The sequence below is a fragment of the Barbatula barbatula genome (assembly GCF_947034865.1).
Source record: "Barbatula barbatula genome assembly, chromosome: 8".
Classification (NCBI taxonomy): domain Eukaryota; kingdom Metazoa; phylum Chordata; class Actinopteri; order Cypriniformes; family Nemacheilidae; genus Barbatula; species Barbatula barbatula.
This window is the reverse complement of record NC_136771.1, coordinates 11,736,732-11,750,121: the sequence shown is the minus strand read 5'-3', so window position 1 is coordinate 11,750,121 and position 13,390 is coordinate 11,736,732.

Here is a 13,390-nt window from a genome sequence, read left to right as displayed (position 1 = left end):
ATGATCCTCAGACTGGATTTAACTAATGAGACCCCATGATGTCTGCGTGCTGCCGTCTCCCGGTGCCGCCCATTCCAGCTTGAAGAGTGCAAACCACTTCATTTGCATGCACGGAGTCTGCAACGCTTTCCGTGGAGGCCCCCGACCAAAAGAAAGAGTTGTAGCCCCCACTCTGTCTGCCAGGTCAGTCTTCTTCACCTACAGAAAATCAACAAGGGAGTCGAAGGAAAATTAAGCACCCCTCTGGATTTCTTGCAGCAGCGGTGGGGAGCGTTAGGTGAGGGCAAAGGGAAGTTTGGGATAAAAGTTTGACTGGAGTCCAAAGCGAGGTCCTGCGGAAGAGAAGGAAAGAACCCTAGTGCATGCCTGCTCCAAAAGAGTATGTGATAAGACTGCATGGCTAATGAGCTCGCCGGCTCCAGAGAACCCCGGCTTTTCTTATTCTCGTTCATCATTAATTCAGCAACGTTGATAATTTCATTAGATTGCCACCATTTTTTCTCGGCCCATCAATAATTCACAGGCACGGCTCCTGGACGGGTAGTCCCTGTAGCTCGAGCACGCACTTTCACACGTAGTGTAGTAAATGTGGGTCGAGGATACACCTATAATCCCAATACTTTCCCATTTACTGCTTTGTCGTACGTACACACTACCCACGCACACCAACTACCATGCATGATCTCTAAAAACGCTGCGCAGGGAGATGAAACATATGGCCGTCGTCGAAACAAAGCGATGCTTCAGGTAAATTAAACAGTACCTGGCAAATACTGGAGATACCTCTCATCTGGCACTGTGGCAAGAGCACAGAGAAAAGCGCCAGGGCCGTAAAACACACACACGTGCAGAGCCAGCCGAACTCCCTGCAAGCTTTCAACAGACAAGCTGTGGGATTACTCTAATCACATTTATTTATTAACCCTCAATTAGGAATGGAAGTCTTACGGCTCATGTTAGCTTAGGGAGAACATTGGGACCTGCGATACACATAATTGACAAGCAGGGCTTATTCTTAGTTCAAACCATTTGGGCTGATTAAGTACAAGCCTTTCATCTGTAGATACAATGCTATTAATTAAATCATTAAAGGAATTATTCGCTTGCGAGATGGGGGATTTGAAAAAAACTGCCTTACAATAACTCCTGAAATATTCATTAATAAAAAAAGATTGCTTCCATTTAATGACAGAGATTACATGTGTAGAGACCGTCTCCGTTTCGCCAAGCCTGCCCCTTAACATAAACCCTCCTCCCACTGTTTGATTGCTTGATGAAGAGATGGGAATGAAGTGAGCAAGACACACACACACACAACGTGTAGACCTACATAATATTCATCACACACACAATACACACAGTATCTAATTCGAAGTAAACGCAAAAGAAGGAACACACACGTAATCCTCTAAAGTGTCGGCCATCATTTGACTGTGTTCTCACAGACTGGCAGGAGCGATATTTAATTGCGTCCATCAAACCCGACCGAAATTGTTTTCTGAGAAGTTTCTATGTTATTGTGTGTTTCTCCACATGCTTTTATAGATCGGAGGCTTTGTTATTGGGTGTAAACTTTAGACATGAGATCGTAATAGATGGTTTTTGTTTGATCAAATTATTGCTACCCTTTTCCTTTTCAATATTTCACGCAGACGCGCATACACAACCGCACACACACAAAGTAACTCATTCTTACGAAAAGTGACAGTTGCCTGCCTGGTAAGCCAAATCCAGATCATTCTTCTACTTTGAGTTAGTCTCTTCACTGCAGCTTGTTAAAGCGGGGAGTTTGCAGCAGGCAGACGTGAACAAAGTGCAAAGGAAAAGTAAAGAATATGATAGTACTTTGTCGCTCCTGTTGCCCAAAGCAGTGCATGCATCTCAACCCAAAGACGCTTAGCAACGGAAATGTAATGACATCTTAACCCCTGGTTAATTATAAGCAGTGTGAAACGTGAAACATATAACCCAGGATTCTGTTTACCTGAGGTTTAGAATAACCCGGGTTAACGATTTCAAGTGTGAAAAGCCCTATACAGGTTTGAAATGACGAGGGCGAGTAAATGCTTACAGAATGTTCACTTTAAAGGAATAATTCACCTCGTCTTTTCAAACCTGTATGACTTTTTTTCTTCTGCAAAACACAAAAGAATATACACTCACCTAAAGGATTATTAGGAACACCTGTTAAATTTCTCATTAATGCAATTATCTAATCAACCAATCACACGGCAGTTGCTTCAATGAATTTAGGGGTGTGGTCCTGGTCAAGACAATCTCCGGAACTGCAAACTGAATGTCAGAATGGGAAAGAAAGGTGATTTAAGCAATTTTGAGCGTGGCATGGTTGTTGGTGCCAGACGGGCCGGTCTGAGTATTTCACAATCTGCTCAGTTACTGGGATTTTCACGCACAACCATTTCTAGGGTTTACAAAGAATTGTGTGAAAAGGGAAAAACATCCAGTATGCGGCAGTCCTGTGGGCGAAAATGCCTTGTTGATGCTAGAGGTCAGAGGAGAATGGGCCGACTGATTCAAGCTGATAGAAGAGCAACTTTGACTGAAATATCCACTCTTACAACCGAGGTATGCAGCAAAGCATTTATGAAGCCACAAAACGCACAACCTTGAGGCGGATGGGCTACAACAGCAGAAGACCCCACCGGGTAACACTCATCTCCGCTACAAATAGGAAAAAGAGGCTACAATCTGCACAAGCTTACCAAAATTGGACAGTTGAAGACTGGAAAAATGTTGCCTGATCTGATTAGTCTCTATTACTGTTGAGACATTCAGATGGTAGAGTCAGAATTTGCGTGAACAGAATGAGAACATGGATCCATCATGCCTTGTTACCACTGTGCAGGCTGGTGGTGGTGGTGTAATGATGTGGGGGATGTTTTCTTGGCACACTTTAGGCCCCTTAGTGCCAATTGGGCATCATTTTTAATGCCACAGCCTACCTGAGCATTGTTTCTGACCATGTTCATCCGAGGGGATGTGGTGGAACGGGAGCTTCGTGCTCTGAATGTGCATCCCACAAATCTCTATCAACTGCAAGATGCTATCCTATCAATATGGGCCAACATTTCTAAAGAATGCTTTCAGCACCTTGTTGAATCAATGCCACGTAGAATTTAGGAATTTGTATGGTGTTCCTAATAATCCTTTAGGTGAGTGCATTTAGATAATGTTGGTAACAGAAGACTGTTGGACCACTTTGACTTGCATTGGTTTCGTGTCCATACAATAGAAGTCAATGGGGACCAACGGATTTTGGTTACCAACATTTTTAAAAATTCTCCTTTTCGGTTTTGCAGAAGAATGAAAATCACAATGTTTAAAATGACAACAGGGTGAGTAAATGATGATATAAATTTTTTTTGAAGGCGAACTATTCCTTTAACATGATTATTCATTATATGAACGCATCAAAATAATTTTACCAATTTCAACTTGCAACAAAGTTTTTTAAAATCATAAATGAAAGTTTTTATAGTAAATTGAATATTTAAATACAAGTGACATGTAAAGCCAATTTGATATAACTTAAACATTTAGGGAAGCTTTTGACATAAATAGTTTTCCAGCAATTGTGACACATGACACCAGAAATAACCCATATTTTGTGGCGATACAAAACCCCTAATGCACCGCATTGCCAAATCCAAATTTGTTGCAGACTGTCACCGCTGCACACACGCCACATGCTTTGTTTTTGACACGGGAGATGGAACCTATTTGTGATTGTAGGATGATTGACGTCTCTGTGCTGAGGCAGATGAAACACTCTCCGCCCCTACTGTAGTCTGACTGTTTGAGAGAGTGCCAGTAGCCCACCCAAAGGGGGGCCTCACCGAGCTCTTCAAAAAGCCTGTGTGTGTCTGTTTGATCCCACTGCAGAGGGTCAGGTCACAGGGGATTGGTGGTCTATGGATCGGTTTATGTGTGAGTCTGGTATGGGTGGGTGGTGCAAACAATTGATGCTACAAATACAGAATGTTCAACACAGTTGCCCAGATATACTATAAAAAAGAAAAGAAATCAAAGGAGATAAAGGGACAAAATGGGATTTTTATTTATTTAATGTGTGATTGGGTGTGTCAGTGAGAGGTTCATAGATATGTTCCCAAGCCTGGTACTAGGTTGGCTCGACTTGGAGGTCAGTCAGATATTGTGGTTGGGCAACAATTTTTCTAGTAATATAATCATAGTTTATTGCATGCAGAATTTTCTACATTTTCTATAATCAAATTGAAGGATAATTATTTTATAGATAATACAAATATTAAATTTTTACTTTTTAATTGCCAGCTGAACATTTTGGGAGGGGCCCAAGGACCCTATATCCCCAGACCCAACCATGTGTGTAGCTTCTCTTAATCCAGTCAGTGGGATTTGCAATATTTCACTTTTTGAATACTACCAGACTCATTTTTTAATTATTGATGTCAAACATGCTATGGTTTTGCAGATTAAACAGTCACAAAGTATATGACATGATATGTTTATTTCCTAATGCTTTTCAAATCTGACTAATCCATAAAAGGTGATAAAATGGAGTTTCAAGTTCTTGATTCTAAATGAGAAGGTCAGTATGAGTCTGAATCAGCCACCACGAGACAGTCAGTGAAATTTCCATGTTTCCTTTGAGTGAATGGATCACCCTGGTCTTCCACAGACATCTCTCATCCATCCCCACTGTGACTGAAACGTCCAGAATGAGACCAGAAATGAGGAGAACAGCGGGAGACCGGAACTAACCTCGCTAACTTCACCCAAGCCTCTGGGGGGTCAGCCTGGCAATGGCACTCAGCATGAATCACTCGTCGGGAAATTATGTCCACAACATTTAATATAGCGAATTACTACTTGCGTTACAGGCGGCACGTGATCATTCATCACAACTCCTCGCAGCCTCGGCTGTTTGCCCGTTTCGAGGCCCTGCTCTTTTATAATGGGTGTACAATTGAATCAGGTGTCTGGTCCTCTTAAGAAAATTAAGTCATGGCTTACGCTGCCGCCACTTAATGAGGGCCGGGCTGCGAGACAGTGACGAATGGGGAGCGACGCCAGGGTAGAGCAATATCTGCATTCCATCGCCGTGTCGATTTTTCACCATTCCGCCTCCCTGCTGCCACCCCCTCCTCCCCCGAGAGTGGGATATCACTCACCTGCGCAGTTATTAGAAAGCTCTTATTTGAACATAGATTCCCTTCTGCGATGACAGCTTATAAGAGGATTGTCGTTTATGAGCTGTATTTTTACATAGAATTTTGATTATGATGGACATTAAAAGCAACTTATAGGTTTGCCCACTGCTGGTGCCTAAAACTAGTTAATGGTAATGCTCATGGTGTATGGAATTTGCTTAATAATTCAAGATGGTGGGAAAGGCTACCACGTGGATCTTCACTATGTGGATGATTTGTGACTACCATTTTTTAAAGGCCAAGTAAAGTACAGATAATTTTTTTCAGGTATTCTACGATACCGATGCCAGACCTGTTTTGGTAATTTTCCAAGAACAACACACTGAAACTAATAAAAATAGAATAGCTTCTTTATTGTGAACAACTCCGCCTCAAACAGGTTATGAAAATACATAATTTGATGTGCTTGTCACAAACTTTCAAAGCCCAAATTTCAGTCAGTTCTGTCAGGCGAGTCACTTGAGGTATCGGTCCGTGGTATCGGTGTATCTGTACGAGTACGAGTATGAGCTTGGTATCGGCCCGATACCGATGCAACCCTATTATTAACAAAAACAAGAAAGGTCCCACACACTTCCTGCGCTTACAAAAGTATCAATGAACTGTAATGTCACATGACCTTCAGGCACACACAAATTGATCCAGTTTAAAATTTCGACCAATCATTGCCACAACATGACAAAAATCCCCAAATGACAATAAAAAATACAAAAGTACACCATGAAAACACATATACATATATAAAATATACATAGAGACCATTAGGAAAAATAATATAAATGTATGCATATGTGCTACAAAATGTTCTTCTCAATGAGGCCATATATTAATAGAAATTGTTCCTCCAAAGAACTATTCGGTCAAAAGTTCTAACCTTTTACAGTGTGTTCTTTTGGGAACCATTGGGCATCCTTTATTATTGTAAACCTTGTATAACTGACAATGAAACACATTATATGAGAGAGGTTTTATGAAAAAACACATTATATGAGAAGACATGAACGTATTACATTTACATTCATATATTTCCAGACACCTAAAGCAAATTACTGAATTTATGACATTGGTGTTGCTAGTGCACTAGACACAAGAGCAATGTGTACCATTTAAAATGATGCCACTCATCACCTTAAAACAATCCTTCTGTGACAACACATGGTACAAAAATGAGTACAGGTCCTATATAACTACATAATTTACATCAATTCCCATAGAACCACAAAAGAACATGGCCTACCAATGAGGTTCAGGGCACAAGAAGGTCTAGTTTGATGTGACTACCATCTTGACACTGACACTGGCTTATTAATAACCATGATAGGGATCAATGAGAGGAACATCTCCAGATGATCAGAGGAGCAGGCAGGCCTGGCTTGGGCTGAAACTGCTACATGTATGCCCTTTAATAAAGCAGAGCAAGATGTATGGAGCTGTATGGATCTGTACTCTGCGGTGGTCAAGCTCTGTAACAAAGATGACTGTTTGTGGAATTAAGGACCCTCTCTAAACTCCTAACTCCATCCCTATTGAATTGCACTCAGTATGAATTATTGACCCTGTAGTCCGGACCCTCCTCATTACTGCTGAGACTGTCAGGCTTGGTTTACAAGTGTTGGGCTGGGTTGGCTGACCATGTTGACGTTCTCTATCTTTAATGCCCTGAGCAAACAGGAGGTCCCATCATGTCATAAGGCCGGCATGTTCAGTCCAAATCTGAGTCGGGGAATCTTGGAGCATCACCTAAGAGTTGGCTGTGGCTCAGAAAGTTATCGTTAAAAAACAGAGGGTGGATGTGAAGTTCTCCGAAACTTTCTCCACATCTTTAGAGTATCAGAAAACTTGGTGGGAATAATATACAGAGCTTAAACCTGTTTTTAAAGGGCCCAGTACAAATTTGGTCCATCTTCCTTCCAGGAATAATGGATTTCATCTTTACGAGCTTGAGGTTTCAGAACACTCATTAGTCAAGAGGATTAACCACAACTTCATAGAGTAAATAGTCCGTAAATAGTTTTTTCTTGAGCTATTAGGGCTAATTTGTTGAGATGATCAAAGTTTTAATTTATTTTCAGTCGAAACAGCCTTTTCGCTTTGTAAAAAATACACTGTCACTTTAAGACAACCTGTTATAGAGTAATTCACATATTAAAAACACAAAAAGTATTTGCATGCATCACAACACATACTGTAAGAATCTGTGGTTTTGGTCTGCTAGTAGCTTAGATGGTGCATTGCAAAACCTACTCTGCCACAGAAAATAAATCACTAAATGCAACTGTGCTTTCTTTGCACCACAACCTACTTGAAGTCTTTTGTTTTTATTTTTCCCTGACAGTCACAGCTAAGTATTTACCCCAGCAATTACCTACTGACATCCTTCATCTCCTTGAGAGCGTGGTCGCCTTAAAAACAGTACGATTCCTTAAACATGCTTGCTTTCCCACTGAAAAAAGCTTAATGTTATTCAAACATAAAAAGAGATCGTACACGGCTTGCAGAATTCAGAAAAACTGAGAAAATGAATTAAAAAAGTAAACAAATCCAAAAGAACACACACAGCGTAAATGGCTGATAAAATAGGTTGATGGTTAATGCGGGTGTGCGTGTTTATGATGAGGCGAGATGAAAAGACATGCATTTTAAAAAGAGACAAGCAAACGTCGCCATCTGTTTGTCTGACATATTTACACAATTACTGAGGCTGAGCATCCTGGATCTCTGTGCTTAGACGTTTGAAGTTTACTTCTTTACATTTTCTTGGTGCCAGCAAGATCAGTCTGCAGTGTGGCATAAGTGGACGTTCAAGCTGTATATAGTATATGTTGATGGAACAATAGAATTTATAAGCCATCAGATACAGAACAAAATGACAATGGTCAAGAACCTTTTTTTCTATTAATTCAAAAATGAATTTGCAGTCAAAGAAACGTTTTAATGCAATGAGTAATTACAGCCAATCCTGCCTGCTGCCTCACACCCTAATACATATTCACCCTAAATCTACAGGAATTACAGAATCGCTCCCGTTCTCAGAGGCATCGTCACACAATAGCGCTTTTATCATATGCTTATCAGCATGACCTCTTTCTCTCTTTTTAATACTCAATCTCTTGCCCTTTCAATCAGGAAGCATATTACTCCTCTGTCAGAGCAAAGCACTTCCTAACGACAGCAGAGCCAGCTGGGAGAGAGGGCGAGGGCAGGAGGCCTTCACATTAACATAATAATCCAACCATGCTCCCACAGGCCCTGGGGCCAGACAGCATATTAGCTGGGTCCCCTTTTGTGAGGGTCCCCGCAAAGGAGAAAAGCCATCTTATTACTTGCTTGTCAACCTGTGGAACCTTTTTTTTGCCTTTTGTAGCCACTATAGTGAATTCAGGCAGATGAGATTGCTTGATGTGTGTTTCTTTTTCCGTGTTTTTTTGTTTCTGTTTTTAATGCAAAGCTGTTGTTTTTAGAAGATTCGGAATTGTGTGAATGCCAAAAGCTTTCCTTTTATACGACTTTTAATGGATTTGTATGGTACTTTTCTGTTGCCTTTTGTCTTTTTTACACACTTATAGTAAAAACAGTTGTCAGAAATTTGGTAAACTGGAACCATAACACTGTTGTGCTCTGTTTTGTGTTTTTTAAAACAATATTTCTGTCTGGACCACAAAAAACTAATTTGTTAAAAAGATGACATCATGCACATGCGTTATGACTGTACATGTCCAGTCAATAACAAGGGTGGACTACAGGACTGTGTATTTGCTACTCAATATACTTATTAATACATAAAAATTAAAATCCAAACAAAATTCTATAAATAAAAAAAATCTGGTTAACCTGTGTTTGTATTTGCCCGCAGGTCCATAGCGTTTCTTTACAAAGTGAGATGCATTTTTTTCTTTTACCGTCAATGTCACAATAAACACCTAAAGGGTAGAACGGGGAGCAATGTATAACTGTAAAGATAAAATAAATGATAAAATATAATTTAAAAATCCTCATGCTGTTCCAAACCTGTGTGATGTTCTTTCTACCGTGCAGCACAAAATCTGAAAACTTCATTGGTCACTCTTTGCCATGCAGTTGCAACGAAGGAGAACTAGAGTACAATTAACAATCAAACTGATAAAAAGAAAAATAGAGACCAGTTTGCAAGATGTAAACACTGGTTCAGAAGCGCTTCTGGTTTCATTTCATAAATCTTACATATATAATTCAATTTTAGGGATATTCGTTATTTTGATTCAGTTAAAAATTGTTGTTTGTATTCTGTTGAAACGTTGAAACAAGTCAAGTCAAGTCAAGTCTGCTTCATTTATATAGCGCTTTTTACAATTTTCATTGTTACAAAGCAGCTGTACAAGAAAACATTGACTATAAGTAAAACATAAAAGGTTATGGAAGCCAAAACACAGTTCAAATATCAGACACACAATAAATTCCTATATGCAGAGTTAATTAAATAAGACTATCAAATTCTAGCAGCCCCCCCGGCCAGGCAAACAGTGCAAAACAGTATGCAAACGGTGGCGAGGAATCCAAAACTCCATTGGAGGACAAAAAAAACCTCAGAGGGAGACCAGGCCTAACCAAGGGATTCCAGTTCCCCTCTGGCAAAAACTGCAGCCTCTGCACAAGCTCGACAGTGCTTGCACAACAAGGCAAAATAAAAAACAAATTTAGATTTAAAATTATCATTAATAATCTAATAGCGACTGAAGTTTTGTAGAGTCGCCACGTCCTTCTTCCAGCATTTGTCAGGTCTGGGAATGGATTGCGCCCTGCCCGTTCCGGTAACCTTGGACTGCATCCTGCCCGCTCTGGTAACCTTGGAACAATGAGACAAGACTGGCTGAGAGTAGAGTACTGTTCTGCACTCTTTGATGCAACAAATACATCAGTTGTTATTGGAAGTGTCCCTGGTTCCGGTTGATCTAACTAGTGCAGCCTAGATCTTTGAAATATATATATTATGATAGTGTAGTGAATGCAAGATTAAAAAGATGCGTCTTTAGTCTAGATTTAAACTGACAGAGTGTGTCTGCCTCCCGGACAGTGCAGGGAAGACTGTTCCAAAGTTTAGGCGCTAGATAGGAAAAGGATCTGCCGCCTGCACTTGATTTTGAAATTGTAGGTATTACCAATTGACTTGACACCTGAGAGGGTAGTGATGGACTATAATACGTTAGAAGTTCTCTCAAGTAGTGAGGAGCTAAACCATGCAAGGCTTTATAGGTAATAAGCAAGATTTTAAAGTTTATGCGATGCTTTACAGGTAACCAGTGCAAGGTTGACAGAACCGGGCTAATATTCTCATACTTTTTTGTACGCGTAAGAACTCGAGCTGCCGCATTTTGGACCAGTTGGAGTTTTTGTAATAGGCCTGCAGGGCAACCACCTAATAGTGCATTACAAATCTAGTCTTGATGTCATAAAGGCATGTATAAGCTTCTCTGCATCCGATGGTGACAGCATATGACGTAGTTTAGATATATTTTTAAGATGGAAAAACGCAATTTTACAGGTGTTGGCGACCTGGTTCTCAAATGACAGAGTACTATCGAATATAAAGCCAAGATTCTTAGCTAAAGATGAGGGTTTTGTGGAACATCCATCAATAGTTAAGCAGTATTCTTGGTTGTTATGTAGTGCGGTTTTCGGTCCAATAAGTAACACTTCAGTTTTGTCCGAGTTCAGTAATAAAAAATGGCTACTCATCCACTTTTTTACATCGACTATGCATTCCACTATTCGATGGAATTGCTGTGTTTCATGAGGCTTCGAGGAAATATAAAGTTGCGTATCATCAGCATAACAGTGAAAGATTACTCCGTGTCGCTTTATTATATCTCCTAGAGGTAGCATGTATAATGCGAAGAGCATAGGCCCTAAGACTGAGCCCTGTGGTACACCGTACTGGACTTTCGATTTGCGTGATACCTCATTGTTTATTGCTACATATTGAAAACGGTCGCATAAATAAGATCTAAGCCATTCCAAAGCTATTTCCTTAATACCGACATCATTTTCAAGTCTATGTAGGAGCATGCTGTGGTCAATGGTGTCGAATGCAGCACTAAGATATATCTATCTGTACTGTGATGTGCTCTAAATCCAGACTGGAAATCTTCATTAATCTCATTCCTTTGGAGGAAGGAGCATAATTGAATTGAGACTACTTTTTCCAAAACTTTAGATAAGAAAGGTAGATTCGAAATAGGTCTGTAGTTAACTAGTTCTCCAGGGTCCAGATGGGGTTTTTTGACAAGGGGCCTTATAACAGCCACCTTATATGCTTTAGGCATATGTTCTAATGTCAGAGATGAGTTAATAATGCTAAGTAGAGGATCTATAATTTCTGGGAGCATCTCTTTCAGTAGATTTGTAGGTATAGGGTCTAACATGCATGAAGTTGATTTAGATGATCTAATGATTTTAGAGAGCTCATCGTGATCGATAGTAGAAAATAAACGTAATTTTTCCTTAGAGGCGCTGTAGTTAGTCGTTTGTTCAGCGGGATTCACTTCTGGTTGCATAGTTATAATTTTTTCTCTAATATCTTGGATTTTATTTGTGAAATAGTTCATAAAATCATCACTGCTATGCTGGTATACAGAATCAGAAGTCGCTTACGATTTATTTTTGGTTAATTTAGCCACTGTATCAAATAAAAACCTAGGGTTATGCTGGTTTTCTTCTATTAGTGATGAAAGGTAGGCAGATCTAGACGTTTTTAGGGCTTTCCTGTATTTTTTAATACTATCCTTCCAGGCAGTACGAAATACCTCTAATTTAGTCTTCTTAAAGTTGCCCTCCATTTTTCGTCCCGCTTTCTTTAGAGCCTGAGTGAGTTCATTATTCCACGGTGTCGGTCGGTCATTTTTAATCTTCTTTAAGCGCAGAGGAGCAACTATGTCTAGCGTTTCCGAGAAGGTGGCATTAATATTTTCAATGGTAAAGTCAAGATCTTCAACGTTATAACGAATGGTAGAGATTTGAGACAATTCAGGTAAATTATCAAGAAAAGTTATTGTTCTACAATATTTGTAACTTGGAGTTTGATTTGCCACCATTGGGTAGTGAAGCAAGCATGATACCAGAAAACAGGAAGTTCTTCTAGACCAACTTTTTTTACATTTTCCAAAGTGGTCTATAAATGTGACACAATTTATTAAATTGTAATTCGAAAATATTAAATTATTGAGGTTTAATAATAATCAAATCACTTTCGTTTTTTTCATTCACAGGACCTGCAGTCTGACCCACTCACTGTCTTTTTTAAGGCCCTTCAGTGTCAAATGAAAAGGGTCTTCTCTCAACACACAACATAAGCTTCTTCAAGTGCTTGGTGGACACTTGAATGATGGGCAGGCCATTCAAAAACACAATAATGCAATCTAAAACAATAGACACGGGAACAAAATGATGTCCCTTTCAGGTATATCAACGACTGCATCATTCAGTGTTCTTGAAATTGAATGGGTAGTGTGGCCTTCAACTCAATGGCCAATGAGGAATCATCTGTTTGAAGAAGCTACAAAGGATTTAGAGGAGAGTTTATCAGACCATTTAGATAGAAAGGTCCTAAGATAGTGAATGAGATGGAGCGCACTGACAGCACATGAGGGAAACAGAGACTCAGAGTTGGCTTCGAGGTCTCACACTGAAGTCTCTCAACCACAGCACTCAGAGATGTGAGAAGAAGAAGATGAAGAGCCAGCAACTCCACGAACAACCGGATCAAGCCACAGGATAGGCCCCCACCATTCAGTTCCCCCTTGGGGGGAGAGCTCTAATTGGTGGAAAGGGCAGCCTGTCCGCTCTCACACTCAGATCTCTCTGCGGACATCCGAGGCAATGTGCCAATTACTGCCAATTGTTGGCCTCATCATTGAGATGTGGACAGTCGTCCACATGGAATATGACTAGGGCTGGAAAAATATTCTGGTTGTTCTCGTCTTTTTTTCTAAAGCTGGGGGATAGGTCCACATATGGTGAAAACAAACTCGGGCTTGTGACCCCTGCTAGACGGTGTTCATTCGTGTTATATGCACAGAGACACACTGCTCTTTCTATGAATATTCTTTGCATGCAGTAAGGTTCTTTTAAAAACATCAAAATTGGTTTCTATTCTGCTGTTCTAAGCTCTGGTAAAAGGAGGTTTCGTATGGACGGGTTAAGTT